Consider the following 21,834-nt stretch of genomic DNA (forward strand, 5'->3'; position numbering starts at 1 on the left):
TTTATTGGTCACTTTCTGAGCTTTTCTCTTCATCCCTGCTGCTCTTGAAAACTAATGCTCACTTATAAGTTGGGCCGCAGCATGATCCTACCTTCCACCCTGCCATAGTTGACTGGACAGGACAAGGCGTGGGACAGTCAGATTCTCTTCCGTGGACCTGGAAGTTGTAGTCACAGTTCCTGCAGGAACTACTTACTTGAACAGAAGAGGAATTTATTTCCATTAATGTTCACACTCATGTGGTCGGTGGACCTCTCTGTTATTGGTCCACCACAAAACAAGTGTAGAAATCGAGAGCGTGCATTTAGAAACTTTTATAGAAATTTGACAGAGTAATTTTATGTCTGTTTGACTCCAATGATTAAAATATAAGAATTGTATTTTGTATTTATTTTTATTTTCTAATAAGTTATTCTCAATAACTTTTGTGATGTAAGTTGACTCACAAAAGTTACAAAAATAGTACAGAGAGTTCCCATGTACCCTTTGCCCAGCTTCCCCCAATGGCATTATCTTACCCCTCGTACATTGTCCAAACCAGGAAACTGACTCTAATATCTCATTTTCACTGTATTTTGCAAAAATATCCATGTGTGGCACATTAGAATTTTTTAAAACTGGTTATTCACCACAGATAATTTGGAAAAAGCTCGTTTACATAATCTTATTACAAAAGTAACTGAAGGTAGCAACAGAAATTGAAAAAAGAGTAGAAATGCTACATGTTTGGGACCAGCTGACTTGATCAAGCCCCTGCCCAGCCCCCAGAGTAGCTGTGGGCAAATTCCATACCTAGAAATGGGGTTAAAAATGATTAACTGAAAAAAGGAAATGATAATTATTCTGTATCACTGAACTATAAGGATCAGATGGTATAATGTTTTCAAAGGCACTTTGAAAAATACTTATAACCATAAGCCAGTGTTCTTTCCATACCAATAAAATATTTATGTCCAACTTACAAATGCACCATATAGTGATACACAGACTGTGTCCCAATATAGCACAATTATAAGAACTCCTTATAAGTGCTTGACAATTTTCAAGACCCTTCCACATGCATATAAACCTGTAATTCTAAATATAAACCTGTTTAATCTTCATAAGGGTTGTTTTCCCAATTTTATCCATGAAGCTCAGAAATGTCAAGTTGCCTGCACTGAGTCAATCGGCCAGAAGGACAGTCAAGATAGGAACCCAGGTTGCCTTTCTCTGAACACAGCTCCCTTTCACTTCCCTACATCAATGTGCATTTTGCAAAAATGTAACATTATCTCAACTCTGCAGTAATCCAACAACCCAAGGGAAGAAAAAGATAATTTGTGCAGATTTTACAACTGACATTGCTAACTTAAAGACCCATTTAAAAAAAAAATCCTCAGTGTTTTATGATAGTTGGCCTTTGTCACATATGTTTTCCTCTTAGTTATATGTAATTCTGTCCTTTTCTTCCCCTTTTCCCCAAAGTGGCACCATAGAGGTTGCTAAGCAATTGTCCCTGACAAGGTCTCAGCGCCTGTCAATAAAATGAAATATTCTCCCATTCTCTGTTCCCTTTTAGTATTGAGGAGGGTGTCAATCAAAGAACATCAGTAAATGCTGGCTTTTGAGAGAAGGCAGAGAGGCCCTGACAGGCAGGGAATAAAAGATGACTATTTTTAAACTAACAAGTCCTTTCTTAAAGTAAGGCAAGTTGAGTAAGAGACAAGCTTCACTGCTCTGCTTTTCTGGGAGGTGAAGAGGCTCCTCCAGGTCAAGCCACCATCCCGATTTGAGAAGGATGTCTTGTTTGTCCAAAGAGTAATTTTCAATGGCATGCTACTGCTCTTTGTAAATCTAAGAGAAAAACACCTCAAGAAATAGGTAACTGAAAATAACATTTTTCCCCAAAGGCTCATGGATTTAGAAGATTCTCAAAAGCTTGGCCATCATATTTGACTAAATAAGACCTTCAGAGAATGGAGAATTGATATTCAGGGTGAGTGTGATTAAATGGTATCAAATTTATCAACCTATGTTTATACTCAATAAATACAATTAAAGTCACTGTGCATATACCCTATCAATGGCTGCCACATTTGTGCAGAGCATTGAGCTACACAAAGACAAATACACAGAGATTAAGATAAAGGGACATTTGCACCCCTACAAATGTACAATTTGACACAGAATTAATATCTGCCCACAGGCCTGTAATACTGAGCACCTAGTCAAGCCAGAGAACATTTGTCTTACATGTAAGATTGAAATCATCAATCAAACCACTATTCTACCCACCACCTCCCTGAAGGGAACTTTCAAATTATCTCACCCCAAAGTGACCTAGTTCTCAGAACACACAGCTTGGTTAACTTAGAATGTACCAAGTCACTCTTGAGGCCACACCTGAATCCTTTTTCTGAATAGACTCATTTTCTTTGCTCAAACATAAGTATATGTTCCTAGCAGGTGGCAGCATCCTTCAGTCCCTGGTAATATCGAGATAATTCTAGCACAAACACAGAAATGTCAGTGTTGCTAAACTTTTTAATTACACAGCCATGTTATCTTCACGTGACATGGGAAATGGCACATGGCAAAGTTCTACTTCAAATTCCTGCACGGAGAGCAAATGCATGTGAGGAAGGGAATACAGTGGACTCAACACAAAGACCCATGATGTTCAAGTGGGAAGATAACTTTGACTTGGTGAGGCCATGAGAATGCAGGTGGTTGGGAAGAGCCAACCCCCCAGGAACAAGTGTTGAATTCTCCACCAGAGTGGCATCGGGGAGCATTGGATTTCCCACACCTATGCCAAGCCAAGAAGTGTGAGACCAACCCCTGAGGAGTGAGAAGCATGAGACACACTTTTATAGTCTTTCTCTTAAAGAAAAAGTAAGAGACTTGCTGGCTTACATATTTTTCGGAGTGAGAAACAATGCATTCTGGATAATATTTATGTTTTGTTATTAGTTTTTAATCTTCCTGGCATTAAGTGCCCCCCAAAGTGTTTAATCCCTCAGCCCGTACTTCCCTTCTAGCCACTCTCCAGCCTCAGACACAGACAGAATTTCAAACAGCATCTTAGGACCCAGGTGTCCAGGGTACCTTAACACAGGTACTTAAATCGGGAACCCTCAGGCTGCCTGGTTTCATTTCCAGTCTCAGCACATCACTTGCATATCAGGGAATGGTACCCATGCCTGTTCCCTCTATGGAAATGGAACCACTGTGGTGCAGCAGCAGGAGGGTGAGCTTTGAGGTCATTGATCCGAGTCTGGGCTCTAACCCTTCTCTCTGAGCTCCAGATGTCTCCTCTTTAAGATACGGCTAGTAGTGCCCACACATTACAGTTGTTAAAAGAACTAAGTAAAATGCCTAGCCCAATATTTGCCACATAATAGGTGTTTAATAAATGCTAGCCTGCAGCCTTCCATTTGCATATGAGGCAGAAGATTATTCATCTTTGTATCACCAACAGCACAGAACTTAATATATTGGCTCTTGATTTTTATTTTTTGTAACATCTTTATTGGAGTATAATTGCTTTACAATGGTGTGTTAGTTTCTGCTTTATAACAAAGTGAATCAGCTATACATATACATATATCCCCATATCTCTTCCCTCTTGCATCTCCCTCCCACCCTCCCTATCCCACCCCCCTAGGTGGTCACAAAGCACAGAGCTGATCTCCCTGTGCTATGAAGCTGCTTCCCACATTTGGTAGTATATATAAGTCCATGCCACTCTCTCACTTTGTCCCAGCTTACCCTTCCCCCTCCCCATGTCAAGTCCATTCTCTACGTCTGTGTCTTTATTCCTGTCCTGCCCCTAGGTTCTTCATAACTTTTTTTTTTTTGGATTCCATATATATGTGTTAGCATACGGTATTTGTTTTTCTCTTTCTGACTTACTTCACTCTGTATGACAGACTCTAGGTCCATCCACCTCACTACAAATAACTGAATTTCGTTCCTTTTTATGGCTGAGTAATATTCCATTGTATATATGTGCCACATCTTCTTTATCCATTCATCTGTCGATGGACACTTAGGTTGCTTCCATCTCCTGGCTATTGTAAATAGAGCTGCAGTGAATATTGTGGTACATGAATCTTTTTGAATTATGGTTTTCTCAAGATATATGCCCAGTAGTGGGATTGCTGGGTCATATGGTAGTTCTATTTTTAGTTTTTTAAGGAACCTCCATACTGTTCTCCATAGTGGCTGTATCAATTTACATTCCCACCAACAGTGCAACAGGGTTCCCTTTTCTCCACACCCTCTCCAGCATTTACTGTTTGTAGATTTTTTGATGATGGTCATTCTGACTGGTGTGAGGTGACACCTCATTGTAGTTTTGATTTGCATTTCTCTAACGATTAGTGATGTTGAGCATTCTTTCATGTGTTTATTGGCAATCTGTATATCTTCTTTGGAGAAGTGTCTATTTAGGTCTTCTGCCTATTTTTGGATTGGGTTGTTTGTTTCTTTGATATTGAGCTGCATGAGCTGCTTGTAAATTTTGGAGATTAATCCTTTGTCAGTTGTTTCATTTGCAAATATTTTCTCCCATTCTGAGGGTTGTCTTTTTGTCTTGTTTATGGTTTCCTTTGCTGTGCAAAATCTTTTTCATATTTATTGCTATCACTACTCAACCCATCCCCCAACCATTTCTGCCTTCAACGTGACTGACCATAACCCACAAAATGTACTACAGTGTTGCTAAGCAGCTAAGTGACTCTGAAAGTTAATAATAAAAGGAATACATAGATAACCTTGTCCTTGACCTTCAAAGGTGGCAATAGGAATGGTATGATGTCATGTGAGTAAACATATCAAATCTCATGGAATGCTTACACCTTCCAGGTTACCCAGAAACAGAGACTGCTCTCCATACAGTGACCTAGCCATTCTCTGCAATGCTCACTGATTCTATATTATGACTGGTGGTTTTTTAAAAGGCTAGTCTATTATCCACAGTTATTCTCTTATCCATCCTCTACAGCTGTGTCTGTGTATAAGCAGGTGGGAGCATGGAGATGGTGTGAAAACCGTGGGGGACAGAACTACGCACAAACACCAGGCCACATAGGATGTCACAGCACTGCCTCGTTGTCTCTCACGTGACCACAAAATCTGAGAGACGTCACTGTCTTTAAGAAACTCAGAAACATATCCCTAGCTGTCTGACAGAGATACCCAGAGAGAAAGGAGCCAGAGTTAAAAACATAAAACTAAAGGTGACGATTACAGAAGGTTTCCCATTCCTCCCCCCAGGTCTACCATGGCTGAGAAGTGTGTGGGTGAAGTTGTATATCTAACAAATTGCAGAAGCACTTCACTTTGCCCCTGACCTGTGCTTCTGAAAGAGCAGTGTACCCACCATATTTTAAAATTGGATCAGAATTCCAAGATAAATACTTCTCCCACTGAAAATCTTACAAAAGCAAAAATGAGAATTAAGTTAAAAGTTCCATTTCTGGTAAAACCAGGACACCTATAATCTAGAGACTCCAAAATTTGTGTAAGAGCCCTCAAAAGCAGCTGAAATGACGCAGAGGCTGCACAAGAAGAAGTAACAAGAAGAATGGGGTGAAAAAGCCCAGCAGAGGTAGATTTCAGAAAGTTCCAGTAAAAAAATATGCTTCCTGAAGACGAGGACTCCTCCTGAAGTAAACTGTAACTCTTGTTTGTCACAAAGAGTGCAGAAACTGGGGTAAAAAGGCTGGAGGAAAAAGCACTCCAGGACTCAATTTGATTTGGAAAGACAGAGGAAATGAGGCTATACTCAGAAAAGAAAAAAAAAAAAAAAAAGCACAGATGAGCTATATTTTCAGGAAGCAGTCTGTCTCTGTGGCAGCAAAACAAAGAAAACCCTTGGAGTGAAGTCTGGAAGGCTAGTCTGGGCATCCGTTAACCCTCTCCCACCATCACCAAGGAGCAGCCATAAGGAGCTCATCCAGGAAAATAAACTGATTAAAATATGAATAATAAAGAGATATAGGTAAGATATCGATACAAACTTACTATACGAAAAACAGGAGAGAGTAGCAGAACTTACCAACAGACAAAAACCTTTACCAGATAAACGGTGCCAGGGAGCAGATCAAAACTGTGACCACGCTTTTACCAGAATTTATATACAATATTAATGAAATAAATACCTCACTGAATAAGGACCACAATGCAGAAATGCAGAAATTCAAGGAAAAGATGGTGAAGTTTTTCTTAAGGACATTGCTAAGTAGAGACACATTTAACACAACAGAAGAAGCACTTTCTTCAATCCATTGGGTAACATCAGGTAATAGAGAAGAGAAGAGGAAGTTTTAGGAAACAGATGATACTAATTTATATTTAGCTCATGATTGGAAACTAATATATGCCTAGAAAAGTAGGCGGCCGTGGAAAATTACAATTATGGAAGTAAACACTAAAACAAAAATTCAAACCTTTATAAATTACAGAACTACAGGGACTTTCCTGGAGGTCCAGTGGTTAAGACTCTGCGTTTCCACTGCAGGGGGCCTGGGTTCAATCCCTGGTCAGGGAACTAAAATCCCGCAAGCTGCGTGGGATGGCAAAAAAAAAAAAAAAAAGGTTTAAAAAAACATTACAGAACTACAAACCAACAAACAAAAAGAAAGCCAAAAGCAAACCACATAGTGGAAGACTTTAAAAAAAAAAAGAGAGAGAAAAAAAAACATAAAATAATTTAACATAATGCAAATCAAATGTATCTGTTACATCAAAAAATATAAATGTGTTTCACTCGAAATTGAGTTATTTGCAGTGACGTGGATGGACCTAGAGTCTGTCATACAGAGTGAAGTAAGTCAGAAAGAGAAAAACAAATACCGTATGCTAACACATATATATGGAATCTAAGAAAAAAAAAATGGTCGTGAAGAACCTAGGGGTAAGACAGGAATAAAGACGCAGACCTACTACAGAATGGACTTGAGGATATGGGGAGGGGGAAGGGTAAGCTGGGACAAAGTGAGAGAGTGGCATGGACATATAGACACTACCAAATGTAAAACAGATAGCTAGTGGGAAGCAGCCGCATAGCACAGGGAGATCAGCTCTGTGCTTTGTGACCACCTAGAAGGGTGGGATAGGGAGGGTGGGAGGGAGGGAGAGGCAAGAGGGAAGAGATATGGGGATATATATATATGTATAACTGATTCACTTTGTTATAAAGCAGAAACTAACACACCATTGCAAAGCAATTATACTCCAATAAAGATGTTAAAATAAATAAATAAATGTGTTTCACTTATGTATTAAAGGAAAGAGATGTTCAGAGTGGCTCACAAAACAAAATCAAAGTCTGTGCCAAAATCAAGAGACACATCTTTTTTTTTTTTTTTGATGAGATTTCTCCCAAGAGGAGGATTTATTTATTTATTTATTTTTTGGAGTATAGTTGATATACAATGTTGTGTTAGTTTCAGGTGTATAGCAAAGTAATTCAGCTATACATATACATATATCTATTGTTTTTCAGATTCTTTTCCCACATAGGCTATTACAGAGTACTGAGTAGAGTTCCCTGTACTATACAGTAGGTCCTTGTTGATTACCTATTTTATATAGAGTAGTGCATATATGTTAATCCCAATCTCCTAATTTATCCCTCCCCCCCCCCACCTTTCCCCTCTGGTAACCTTAAGTCTGTTTTCTAAGACTGTGAGTCTGTTGATGTTTTTGTAAAGTTCATTTGTATCATTTTTTTAGATTCCACATATAAGTGATAACATATGACATTTGTCTTTCTCTGACTTATTAATACTTCACTTAGTATGATCATCTCTAGGTCCATCCATGTTGCTGAAAACTGGCATTATTTCATTATTTTTTATGGCTGAGTATATCCTATTGTGTATATGTACCACATCTTCTTTATCCATTCATCTGTCGATGGACATTTAGGTTGCTTCCATGTCTTGGCTATCGTAAATAGTGCTGCAATAAACATACGGGTGCATGTATCTTTTCAAACTATGGTTTTCTCCGGATATGCCCAGCAGTGGGGTTGCTGGATCATACGGTAGCCTTATTTTTACTTTTTTGAGGAACCTCCATGCTGTTCTCCATAGTGGCTGTACCAATTTACATTCCCACCAACAGTATACGAGGGTTCCCTTTTCCCCACACACTCTCCAGCATTTATTATTTGTTGACTTTTTGATGATGGCCATTCTGACTCGTGTGAAGTGATACCTTATTATAGTTTTGATTTGCATCTCTCTAATAATTAGCAAAGTTGAGCATCTTTTCATGTGCTTTTTGGCCATCTGCATGTCTTCTTTGGAGAAATGTCTATTTAGATCTGCCCCTTTTTTGATTGGGTTGTTTGTTTTTTAGACACATCTTTAAAAAGTGATTCAGAGAAACAGAAAAGAGAGCTAAGTAGTTATATCATGCAACACCAAGCAATACACAAAGCAGCAATCACAATACTAACACTACACAAGGTAGAAGTATGGCTCCAAAGCTAAGCATTAACTGAAACAAAGAAGGGCACTTGGTAATATTTGCTGTTCAAATTGAAGATTTTCAAGTTATGAACACCTATGCACCAACCAATTTAGCAGCAATATTTATGAATCAGAAATCTCAGTAACTATGAGGAGAAATAAAGAGATGCCCTAGTAACAGGAAGCTAAGTCATTTCTGTCAGCTCTTGACAGTTAAGTAGACCAAAAAAGTATAACAAGAGGCAAAGATATAGAAAATCTAAATAACAAAGCTGATGAAGTACAGGCATACCTTGGAGATATTGTGGGTTCAGTTCCAGACCACTGCAATGAAATGAATATTGCAATAAAGCAAGTCACAAGAATTTTTTGACTGCCTAGTGCATATAAAAGTTATATTTACACTATTCTGTAGTCTATTAAGTGTGCAATAGCATTATGTCTAAAAAAAGTACATACCTTAATTTAAAAATACTTTATTTCTTAAAAATGCTAACCATCATCTGAGTCTTCAGCGAATTGTGATCTTTTTGATGGTGGAGGGTCTTGCCTCAAAGTCGATGGCTGCTGACTGATCAGAGTGGTGGTTGCTAGAGGTCAGGGAGGCTGTGGCAGTTTCTTAAAATGAGAAAACAATGAAGTTTGCCGCATCAATTGACTCTGCCTTTCATGAACGATTTCTCTGCAGTGCTGTTTGATAGCATTTGACCCACAATAGAACTTCTTTCAAAATTGGAGTCAATCCTCTCAAATCCTGCTGCTGCCTTATCAACTAAGTTTATGTAATATTCTAAATCCTTTGTTGTCATTTCAACAATCTTCACAGCATCTTCACCAGGAGCAGACTCCATCTCAAGGAACCACTGTCTTTGCTCATCCATAAGAAGTGACCTCTCTTCTGTTCAAGTTTTATCATGAGATGCAGCAATTCAGTCCCATCTTCAGGCTCCACTTTTAATTCTAGCTCTCTTGCTATTTCCACCACATCTGCAGTGACTTTCTCCACTGAAGTCTTGAACCCCTCAAGGTCATCCATGAGGGTTGGAATCAACTTCTTCTAAACTCCTGTTAATGTTGATATTTTGACGTCTTCTCACAAATGTTCTTCATGGCAGCTAGAATGGTGAAGCCTTTCCAAAAGGTTTTCAATTTTCTTTGCCCAGATCCATCAGAGGAATCACTATCTATGACAGCTATAGCCTCATGAAATGTATTTCTTAAATAATAAGCTTTGAAATTCAAAATGACTCCTTGATCCATGGGCTGCAGAATGGATATTATGTTAGCAGGCATGAAAACATTAATCTCGTTGTACATCTCCACCAGCACTCTTGTGTGACCAGATGCATTGTCAAGGAGCAGTAATATTTTGAAAGGAATATTTTTTTTCTGAGTAGTAGGTCTCAACAGTGGGCTTAAACTATTCAGTAAATCATGTTGTAAACAGATGTGCTCTCATCCAGGTTTTGTTGTTCCATTTAGAGAGCACAGGCAGGGTAGATTAAGTACAATTTTTAAGGGCCCTAGGATTTTTGGAATAGTCAATGAGCATTGGCTTCAACTTCACATCACCAGCTGCATTAGCCCCTATCAAGAGAATCAGCCTGTCCTTGGAAGCTTTGAAGCCAGGCATTGACTTCTCCTCTCTAGCTATGAAAGTCCTAGATGGCATCTTCTTCTAGCCTTCTTCAAAAGGCTGTTTTGTCTACACTAAAATTTTGTTGTTTAGTACAGCCATCTTCATGAATTATCTTAGCTAGACCTTCTGAGTAATTTGCTGCAGCTTCCACATCAGCTGCTTCACCTCGTACTTTTATGTTATGGACATGGCATCTTTCCTTAAACCTCATGAACCAACCTCTGTCAGCTTCAAACTTTTCTTCTGTGTCTTCCTCACCTTTCTCAGCCTTCACTGAACTAAGGAGAGTTACGGCCTGGCTCTGGATTAGGCTTTGGCCTAAGGGAATGCTGTGGCTAGTCTGATCTTCTATCCAAACCCCTAAAACTTCCTCCATATCAGCAATAAGGCTGTTTTGCTTTATTACTCATGTGTTCACTGGAGTAGCATTTTTAATTTCTTTCAAGAACTTTTCCTTTGCATTCACAACCTGGCTAACTGTTTGGTGCAAGAGGCCTAGCTTTTTGTTTGTCTGGGCTTTCAACATGCCTTCCTCACTAAGCTTAATCATTTCTAGCTTTTGATTTAAACTGAGAGACATATGACTCTTCCTTTCACTTGAACACTTAGAGGCCATTGCAGGGTTATTAACTGGCCTAATCTCAACATTGTTGTCTCAGGGAATAGGGAGGCCTGAGGAGAGGGAGAGCAATGGGGAATGGCTGGTCAGTGGAGCAGTCAGAACACACACAACATTTATCGATTAAGTTCATCACCTTATATGGGAATGGTTCATGGCATCCCAAAACAATGGCAATAGTAACATCAAAGATCACTGATCATAGATTACCATAAAAAAACAAAATAATAATGAAAAATCTGAAATATTGTGAGAATTACCAAAATATGACGCAGAGACAAGAAGTGAGCAAATGCTACTGGAAAAATGGCACCAATAGACTCACTTGACACAGGGTTGCCACAACCTTCAATTTGGGGGGAAAAAATGCAGCATCTATGAAGTGCAATACAGCAAAGTGCAATAAAATGAGGTCTGCCTATAGTCCTGATTGATATATATCAAATTCATTACCCTAAAATAACAAATGCATTTTATATCAGTTCCCATGGAATAGTCATGAAGTTTGACCGTGTATTAGGCCACAAATAAAACTTCAATAGATTCCAAAATGTAGAAATAGGACAGGGAGGTTTTCCAATCATGATGGACTAAAACTAGAATCTAATTACAAAAGGAGAAAACAAAAGGGTCCTTCTACTCCTAAAAGTTAAAATTTTTTCTCTTAAACAACTCTTGAATCAAAGAGAATTAAACTGAAATTACAGAATTTCTAGAAAGCATGGATGACAAAAAACATAGAACTTATAAAAGTCAGCTAAAACAGTTTTCAGAGAATAATTAATAAACTTAATCACCTATTCAACTAAGATAAGAGTAAAATAATTATACATTCCCTTTTTATATGACAGCAAAATAAACCAAAGGAAAGAAATTAATAAAGGTAATAACAGAAATTAATGAATTAAAAACTAGGAAAATAATTGAACCAATAAAGTAAAATATGATTTTTGCAGGGTGTAGGGAGGAATAGTTAAAATATATATAATTCTCTATCTTATGTTTTTGTTTGTTTGTTTGGCCACACAGCGTGGCTTGTGAGATCTTAGTTCTCTGGGCAGGGATTGAATCCGGGCCCTCAGCAGTGAAAATGCAGAGTCCTAACCACTGAACTGCCAGGGAATTCCCTCTATCTTATGCTTTTTAAAAAGGAGGCCAAATACAAAAAGGAAAAAAATGACAAGATGCACAGAAAACTAAAGAATCATAGAGGGTGCTTTGCCAAATTCCATACAAATAAACTTGAAAATCTAGATAAGATAAATAATTTTCTAGGGAAATAGAATTTTAAAAAACTGATCCCAGGGGAAAAAAATATAGAAAATTTAAATACATTGATTTCCATAGAAGAAATAGAAAAGTTACCAAAGAGTTACCTTTTAACAAAGCACCAGTCCCTAACAGTTTCACAGTGGAAATATACTAAAACTTTGAACAGTAGAAATCCAACATAAAATGTTTCAGAACACAGAAAAGAAAGGAAAACATATAAATTATGAAGTAAATATAACATTGGTACGAAAACCTCAAAAATTACACAAAACGGAAACGAAAACAGTATCTGACAAAACTGCCAAATCATATCAGTGGGAGAAAGATAGACTACTCAATAGTCAACTTAGTAGCCTTTTGGAAGGAAAAAATGAAATTGGAGCTATAACCCACATCATACCAGTTAAATTCTAAATGGAGCAGACATCTAAATCTAAAAAGGAAAACAGAAAAGTGCTAAAATAAAACAAAGGAGAATTCCCTTATAATCTCAGTGAGTGAAAGATCTTCCTAATTATGTTCAAAATCCGAAAACCATAAAACAAGATTAATAAATTTGTCCATAAAGTAATTTTTAAACCTTCTGAATGGCAAGATACATCATATGACTGCAAAAACAACTGAAAACCCGGGAAATATATATATGCAACATATTTCATTGATATGAATTCTTGGCATAATAAGAAGCTCCTATATATAATCGTGAAAAAGATCACAACCCAGTAGAAAAATGGGCAAATAACATGAACAGGCAGTTCACAAAAATGGAGATACAAATAGTTCTAAGCGTCCAAACATGAACTCATTTCTGTTAGCAAAAACCCAGAATTTTAATAGCATATGCTTATTAATGAGTTTATATGGGAACAACCTCTCTTGTCTATCACTGGTGGGAATGTAACCCCTTTGTTGAACAATGACACAGTGTATTTCAAAAATAAAGACAGGGATTTCCCTGGTGGTGCAGTGGTTAAGAATCCACCTGCCAATGCACAGGACACAGGTTCAATCCCTGGTCCGGGAAGATTCCCACATGCCGCAGAGCAACTAAGCCCGTGCACCACAACTACTGAGCCTGAGCTCTAGAGCCTGCGAGCCACACAACTACTGAGCCCACGTGCCACAACTACTGAGCCCACATGCCGCAACTACTGAGACCGTGTGCTGCAACTACTGAAGCCCGTGCACCTAGAGCCTGTGCTCCACAACAAGAGAAGCCACTGAAATGAGAAGCCCTCGCACCGCAATGAAGAGTAGATCCCGCTCACCGCAACTAGAGAAAGCCCGCACGCAGCAACAAAAACCCAATGCAGCCAAATAAATAAATAAATAAATAAAAATAAAAATACATATACACTTTACCCCTCATATTCCTCTTCTCAAAAACTATCTCACAGACATACCTGAACAACGTTTGAATTGGCATATGTGTAAAGTTGGTTATCAAGGTTTGGGAACAACAAATGCCCTTCAATGGCAATTAGTTAAGTAGATTATGACTCATTCTAACAATGGAAAATCCTGTAGTAGTGAAAACACACAAAAAAAGAGAAAGCTCTCTATGTACTAATATAGAAACATCACCCAGATACGTTGTTAAATGAGAAAATAAGATAAAGAACATTGTAAGTAGGACAAGTCTACATGTAAAAAAAGGCAAGGCATGTTTTTATTTGCTTAAATATGTACAAGGAAATTCTGGAAGAGAACAGAAGAAACTAATAGTTTCTTTGAGGAAAAAGGTGAGGAACTGTGAAAATGGAAAGAGAAATTAAGGAGAAATTTTTACTCTTTACCTTCTTTATTGTTTTTAATAAACAAAAATATTTTAAATAAATAAAAATAAACTTGGGTCATAAAAAAATAAAACTAATTAACAAAATTGGACTGTATACTTGAAGTCCCAGATCCCTCTAACAATTTCCCAAACATTTTGTAAATCAATGTTATCTTACTTTCTTCCTTTAATGCATCACATCAAGACCAATATTTGTTCTAACAAAGAGCAATTTTCCCAGCAACTGACTGAAGTAAATTATATTTGAGACTTTTATATAGACATTCACACATATGCACCATTTTGCCAAAGGTAATTTTTTTCAAAAATTATAAAAAGTTGAGATTTGGAACTTTAACCTTAATGCATCTTCACTGAAAACTCTTCATTTTTAAAAATGTTCATCACTAACAAACTTGTTTATATTTTTAAACTCCATTTTAGTTATTTTCTAACACAATATTCTTTGCAAGAGAAATCTTTTATGATACTGTACTGGACACTTGCTAAATTAGGATGAGGGAACTATGGAAATCATTGGATTTGGAATCAGAAAATATGAGCTTGAATTTCAAAGCCTTAATGTAAATTCCTTAACTTCCCTTTAGGAGCCAACCTAAGTGAACTCAGATATTGAAGCTTTCCTAGTGTCTTCATTGCTCCTCCCTCTGGCCAAACCTCGCCCTCTTAGACACACTGTTGCCTTCAAGACCTGGAGAACTAAAGGTCTGCTGTCTGTTCGCTTGTTTACCTTAAAGCAAGATTTCTCAGCCTTGTCACTACTGACGATTTGAGGCTGATAATTCTTTGCTGTAGGGAGCTGTCCTGTGCATTGTAGCATGTTTAGCAGCATCCTTGGCACCTACTCACTACATGCCAGTAGCACCCTCTGCAGTTGTGACAATTAAAAGTATCTCTAGATATTGTCAGATTTCCCCCAGAGGACATTGCAACCAGTTTAAAACCACTGCCTTAAAAGTAGAAGAACTCTCTGTGGTTGTGGAACAGTCTGAACATCTCATGGGCAGTCTAGTGGGTAATGAGGGATCTCACAGAACTTGAGGATGAAAGCGATCCACAGAGATACCTGCGGTATTTAATCACCCAGTTGGGTATAGTCAGGACTGAGAGCCCCCAGCTCCCACCAAGGACATCCCTTTCAATCATGAGAACACCTAACCTCTCTATCCAGGTCCCCTGCCTCAAGAGAAGCGTTTTTATTTAGGAAATGCAAAACTGTTCTTATGCTCAATGTTTTTAGCCAGAGCCTTTCTCTGTTATCATCTAATTATTCCTACTCTGTAATATTTGCATAATTTCCACAGCACTCCTGATCCAGCATTTATAAACTGTTGTAATAACAGACTGAGATTCTAATGAGTGAAGTTCTCTTCCCAAACCCCTCACTAACATAAATGAAAAACCAGAATCAAGTTCTAGCTCCGCCACCTACTTGCTAAATGACCTTGGACAAGTTATTTAATGTCTCTGAACCTCAATTTCCTCAACTGTTAAATGCATGTAGTGAACAAAAGAGATTCTTCAGAGGAGTCAAGATGGCGGTGTAGGAAGACTCAGAGTTCACATCTCCCCACAACTAGGGCACCTGATGGATGCTGGTGGGGGACCCTGATGCCCAAGGAGACGGGAAGAACCCCCAAGCGAACCAGTAGGAGGTGGGGGGACTGAGGAGGAAAGGAGAAGTGGAGGCCGGACAGGACCAGTGCCCCTGAGGGGTGGCTGAGAGTGGGGAGGGGTTTCCACGCCTGGGGGACCCTTGGGGGCTCAGATCAGCCAGGATCAGGCTCAGCGTTTCCCCTGCCCGATCTACTGGGGAAGTCGGCCCAGCTCTCAGGCTGGGTCCTACGCCCTCAGAAGTCCCCTCCGGGCTGAGTTAGTCCTGGGGACATAGGAGGGAGGCTGAGGAGATCAGGAGAGGCAGGTGGGAGGAGCAGAGGGCATCTGCTCCACCCACTGGGGCCCAGGGAGCCTGCTAAGCTCCCAGGCTGATCCCCTGCCCTCCAAAGCCCACTCCAGGCTGCGTGGGTCCCCGGGACATAGGAGCAAGGCCAGGGAGATCAGGAGAGGCAGGCGGGAGGGGCCCTCCAGGACGGGAAGAGCAGGAGAGGAGGGCGTTTGCCCCACCCACTCGAGCCCAGGAAGCCTGCTGGGCTCCCAGGTGGGGTCCCCTGCCCTCTGAGACCAGAGGCAGGAGGCACACCTGGGCCTCTTCTTTTCTGTTGAGCCTAAGCCCCACTCCCACAAAGCCCCGCCCCCCACCTGTTCCAGCCCTGTGGGTACTAAGCATAGGCCCCACCCACTGCCCAAACCTCACCCCTGCATAGGCCCCGCCCTCCACAGCCAAAGCCTTTTCCACTTTTTTTTTTTCTCCTCCTCTTTTTTACTATTGTGGTGCTGTTTTACCTTCCAGTTGTTGTTTCATCTGTATTTTTATTTTTTTTCTAACATAGCTGTTAGTTTCCTAGTCTAATTTTATTTTTTACTTTGTTATATTGTTCTCCGTTTATTTTTTCTTTTTTTTTTTGTTGCCCCGCATGGCTTGCAGGATCTTGGTTCATGAGCCAGGGGCCAGGCTGAAGCTCCTACGGTGGGAGCTCCAAGTACAAACCACTGGACTAACAGAGAACCTCAGACCCCAAGGAATATTCATCAGAGTGAGATCTCCCAGAGGTCTTCACCTCAGCACCAAGACCCAGCTCTACCCAACAGCCTACAAACTGCAGTGTTGGAAGCCTCAGGCCAAACAACCAGTAAGACAGGAACACAATCCCACTCATAAAAAAAATGAAACGGCAAAAAAATATGTCACAGATGAAGGAGCAAGGTAAAAACCTGCAAGACCAAATGAATGAAGACGAAGTAGGCAATCTACTGAAAAAATAATTCAGAGTAATGATAGTAAAGATGATCGAGAATCTCGGAAATATAATGGAGGCATGGATTGAGAAAATACAAGAAATGTTTAACAAAGATCTAGAAGAACTAAAGAACAAACAAACAGAGATGAACAACACAATAACTGAAATGTAAAATACACTATAAGGGATCAATAACAGAATAACGGAGGCTTAAGAACAAATAAGTGAGCTAAGAGACAAAATGGTGGAAATATCTGCCAAGGAGCAGAATACAGAAAAAAGAATGAAAAGAATTGAAGACAATCACAGAGACCTCTGGGACAACACTAAATGCACCAACATTCGAATTATAGGGGTCCCAGAAGAAGAAGAGAAAAAGAAAGGGTCTGAGAAAATATTTGAAGAGATGATAGTGGAAAATTTCCCTAACATGGGAAAGGAAATACTTACCCAAGTCCAGGAAGCACAGAGAGTTCCATATAAGATAAACCCTAGGAGAAACACACCAAGACACATATAAATCAAACAAACAAAAATTAAATTCAAAGAAAAAAATATTAAAAGCAGCAAGGAAAAAACAATAAATAACATAATAAGGAATCCCCATAACGTTATCAGCTGATTTTTCAGCAGAAACTCTGCAGGCCAGAAGGTAGTGGCAGGATATACTTAAAGTGATAAAAGAGGAAAACCTATAACTAAAATTACTCTACCCAGCAAAGATCTCATTCAGATTTGACAGAGAAATCAAAAGCTTTTTAGACAAGCAAAAGCGAAGACAATTCAGCACCACCAAACCAGCTTTACAACAAATGCTAAAGAAACTTCTCTAGGTGGGAAACACAAGAGAAGAAAAAGACCCACAAAAACAAACCCAAAACAATTAAGAAAATGGTAATAGGAACATACATATCGATAATAACCTTGCATGTAAATGGATTAAATGACCCAACCAAAAGACACAGACTGGCTGAATGGATACAAAAACAAGACCCATATATATGCTGTCTACAAGAGACCCACTTCAGACCCAGGGACACATACAGACTCAAAGTGAAGGGATGGAAAAAGATATTCCATGCAAATGGAAAGCAAAAGAAAGCTGGGGTAGCAATACTTGTATCAGATAAAATACACTTTAAAATAAAGACTGTTAAAAGAGATAAGGAAGGACACTACATAATGATCAAGGGATCAATCCAAGAAGAAGATATAACAATTATAAATGTTTACGCACCCAACATAGGAGCACCTCAATACATAAGGCGAATGCTAACAACCATGAGAGGGGAAACTGAGAGTAACACAATCATAGTAGGGGACTTTAACACCCCACTGACACCAATGGACAGATCACCCAAACAGAAAATAAATATGGAAACACAGCTTTAAATGACACAATAGACCAGATAGATTCAATTGATATTTATAGAACATTCCAACCAAAAGTGGCAGAATACACTTTCTTCTCAAGTGCACACGGAACATTCTCCAGGATAGATCACATCTTGGGTCACAAATCAAGCCTTGGAAAATTTAAGAAAACCGAAATCGTATCAAGCATCTTTTCTGACCAAAACGCTATGAGGTTGGAAATCAATGACAGGGAAAAGAACTGTAAAAACCACAAATACATGGAGGCTAAACAGGGTGCAACTAAATAACCAAGAGATCACTGAAGAAATCAAAGAAGAAATTAAAAAATACATAGAAACAAATGACAATGAAAACACAACAACACAAAACCTATGGGACACAGCAAAAGCAGTTCTAAGAGAGAAGTTTAAATCAATTCAATCTCATCTCAAGAAACAAGAAAAATCTCAAATAAACAATCTAACCCTACATCTAAAGCAACTAGAGAGAGAAGAACAAAGAAAACCCGAAGTCAGTAGACGGAAAGAAATCATAAAGGTCAGAGCAGAAATAAACGAAATAGACACGAAGAAAACAATAGCAAAGATTAATAAAACTAAAAGCTAGTTCTGTGAGAAGATAAACAAAATTAACAAACCCTTAGCCAGACTCATCAAGAAAAACAGAGAGAGGACGCAAATCAATAAAATTAGAAACGAAAATGGAGAAATCACAACTGACACTCAAGAAATACAAAGGATTATAAGAGACAACTACAAACAACTATATGCCAATAAAATGGACAACCACCAAGAAATGGACTAATTCTTGGAGAGGCACAATTTTCCAAGACTGAACCAGGAGGTATTAGAAAATATAAACAGACCTATCACAAGTAATGAAATTGAAACTGTAATTAAAAATCTTCCAACAAACAGAAGTCCAGGACCAGATGGCTTCACAGGTGAATTCTATCAAACATTTAGAGAAGAGCTAACACCTATCCTTCTCAAACTCTTCCAAAATATTGCAGAAGGAGGAACACTCCCAAATTCATTCTACGAAGCCATCATCACCATGATACCAACACCAGAAAAAGATATCACCAAAGAAAGAAAATTATAGATCAATATCACTGATGAACATAGATGCAAAAATCCTGAACAAAATACTAGCAAACAGAATCCAACAACATACTAAAAGGATCATACACCATGATCAAGTGGGATTTATCCCAGGGATGCAAGGATTCTTCAATACACGCAAATCAATCAATGAGATACACCATACTAACAGACTGAAGGATAAAAACCATATGATCATCTCAATAGATGCAGAAAAAGCTTCTGACAAAATTCAACACCCATTTATGATAAAAACTCTGCAGAAAATGGGCATAGAGGGAACCTACCTCAACAAAATAAAGGCCATATACAACAAACCCACAGCAAGCATCATGCTCAATGGTGAAAAACTGAAAGCATTTCCACGAGGATCAGGAATAAGACAAGGATGTCCACTCTCGCCACTCTTATTCAACATAGTTTTGGAAGTCCTAGCCACGGCAATCGGACAAGAAAAAGAAATAAAGGGAATACTAATTGGAAAAGAAGAAGTAAAACTGTCACTGCTTACAGATGACATGATACTATACATAGAAAATCCTAAAGATGCCACCAGAAAACTACTAGAGCTAATCAATAAATTTGGTAAGGTTGCAGGATACAAAATTAATGCACAGAAATCTCTGGCATTCCTATACACTAACAACGAAAAATTAGAAAGAGAAATTAAGGAAACAATCCCATTTACCATCGCAAGAAAAAGAATAAAATACTGAGGAATAAACCTACCTAAGGAGGCGAAAGACTTGTACTCAGAAAACTATAAAACACTGATGAAAGAAATCAAAGATGACAAACAGGTGGAGAAATAGACCATGTTCTTGGATTAGAAGAATAAATATTGTCAAAATGACTATACTACCCAAAGCAATCTACAGATTCAAGGCAATCCCTATCAAACTACCAATGGCATTCTTCACAGAATTAGAACAAAAAATTTTACAATTCGTAGCAAAACACAAAAGACCCCAAATAGCCAAAGCAATCTTGAGAAAGAAAAACGGAGCTGGAGGAATCAGGCTCCCCAACTTCAAACTGTACTACAAAGCTGCAGTAATCAAGACAGTCTGGTACTGGCACAAAAACAAAAATATAGATCAATGGTACAGGATAGAAAGCCTAGAGATAAACCCACGCACATATGGTCACCTAATTTACGACAAAGGAGGCAAGAACATACAATGGAGAAAAGACAGCCTCTTCAATAAGTGGTGCTGGGAAAACTGGACAGCTACATGTAAAAGAATGAAATTAGAACATTCCCTAACACCATACACAAAAATAAACTCCAAATGGATTAAAGACTTAAATGTAAGACCAGACACTATAAAACTCTTAGAGGAAAACATAGGAAAAACACTCTTTGACGTAAACCACAGCAAGATCTTTTTGACCCACCTCCTAGAGTAATGGAAATAAAAACAAAAATAAAGAAATGGGACTTAATTAAACTTAAAAGCCCTTGCACAGCAAAGGAAGCCATAAACAAGACAAAAAGACAGCCCTCAGAATGGGAGAAAATATTTGCAAATGAAACAACTGACAAAGGATTAATCTCCAAAATATACAAGCAGCTCATACAGCTCAATATCAAAAACACAAACAACCCAATCCAAAAATGGGCAGAAGACTTAAATAGACATTTCTCCAAAGAAGACACACAGATGGTCAACAAACACATGAAAAGATGCTCAACATCACTAATTATTAGAGAAATGCAAATCAAAACTACAATGAGGTATATCACCTCATGCCAGTCAGAATGGCCATTATGAAAAAAGCTAGAAACAATAAATGCTGGAGAGAGTGTGGTGAAAACGTAACCCTCCTACACTATTGGTGGGAATGTAAATTGATACAACCACTATTGAAAACAGTATGGAGGTTCGTTAAAAAACTAAAAATAGAACTACCATATGACCCAGCAATCCCACTACTGGGCATATACCTTGAGAAAACCATAATTCAAAAAGAATTCAATGTTCATCGCAGCACTATTTACAATAGCCAGGACATGGAAGCAACCTAAGTGTCCATCGACAGATGAATGGATAAAAAAGATGTGGCACGTATATACAATGGAATATTACTCAGCCATAAAAAGAAATGAAACTGAGTTATTTCTAGTCAGGTGGATGGACCTAGAGTCTGTCATACAGAGTGAAGTAAGTCAGAAAGAGAAAAACAAATACCATATGCTAACACATATATACGGAACCTAAAAAAAAATGGTACTGATGAACCTAGTGGCAGTAAAGGAATAAAGACGTAGACATAGAGAATGGACTTGAGGACATGGAGGGGGGAGGGAGAAGCTGGGGCGAAGTGAGAGTAGCATGGACATATATACACTACCAAATGTAAAATAGTTAGCTAGTGGGAAACAGCAGCATAGCACAGGGAGATCAGCTTGGTGCTTTGCGATGACCTAGAGACGTGGGATAGGGAGGGTGGGAGGGAGGCTCAAGAGGGAGGGGATATGGGGATATATGTATGCATATGACTGATTCACTTTGTTGTACAACAGAAACTAACACAGTATTGTGAAGCAATTATACTCCAATAAAGATCTATTAAAATATATATATACGCGTAACAACAACAAAAAAGAGATTCTTCTCTCGTGAATGTGAAGAAAAGAAAAATGCATGTAGCAACACCTGCTCCCAGGGGTAAGAAGTAAATGATATATTCCATGCA

Source organism: Balaenoptera acutorostrata, chromosome 10, assembly GCF_949987535.1.
Source record: "Balaenoptera acutorostrata chromosome 10, mBalAcu1.1, whole genome shotgun sequence".
NCBI lineage: Eukaryota > Metazoa > Chordata > Mammalia > Artiodactyla > Balaenopteridae > Balaenoptera > Balaenoptera acutorostrata.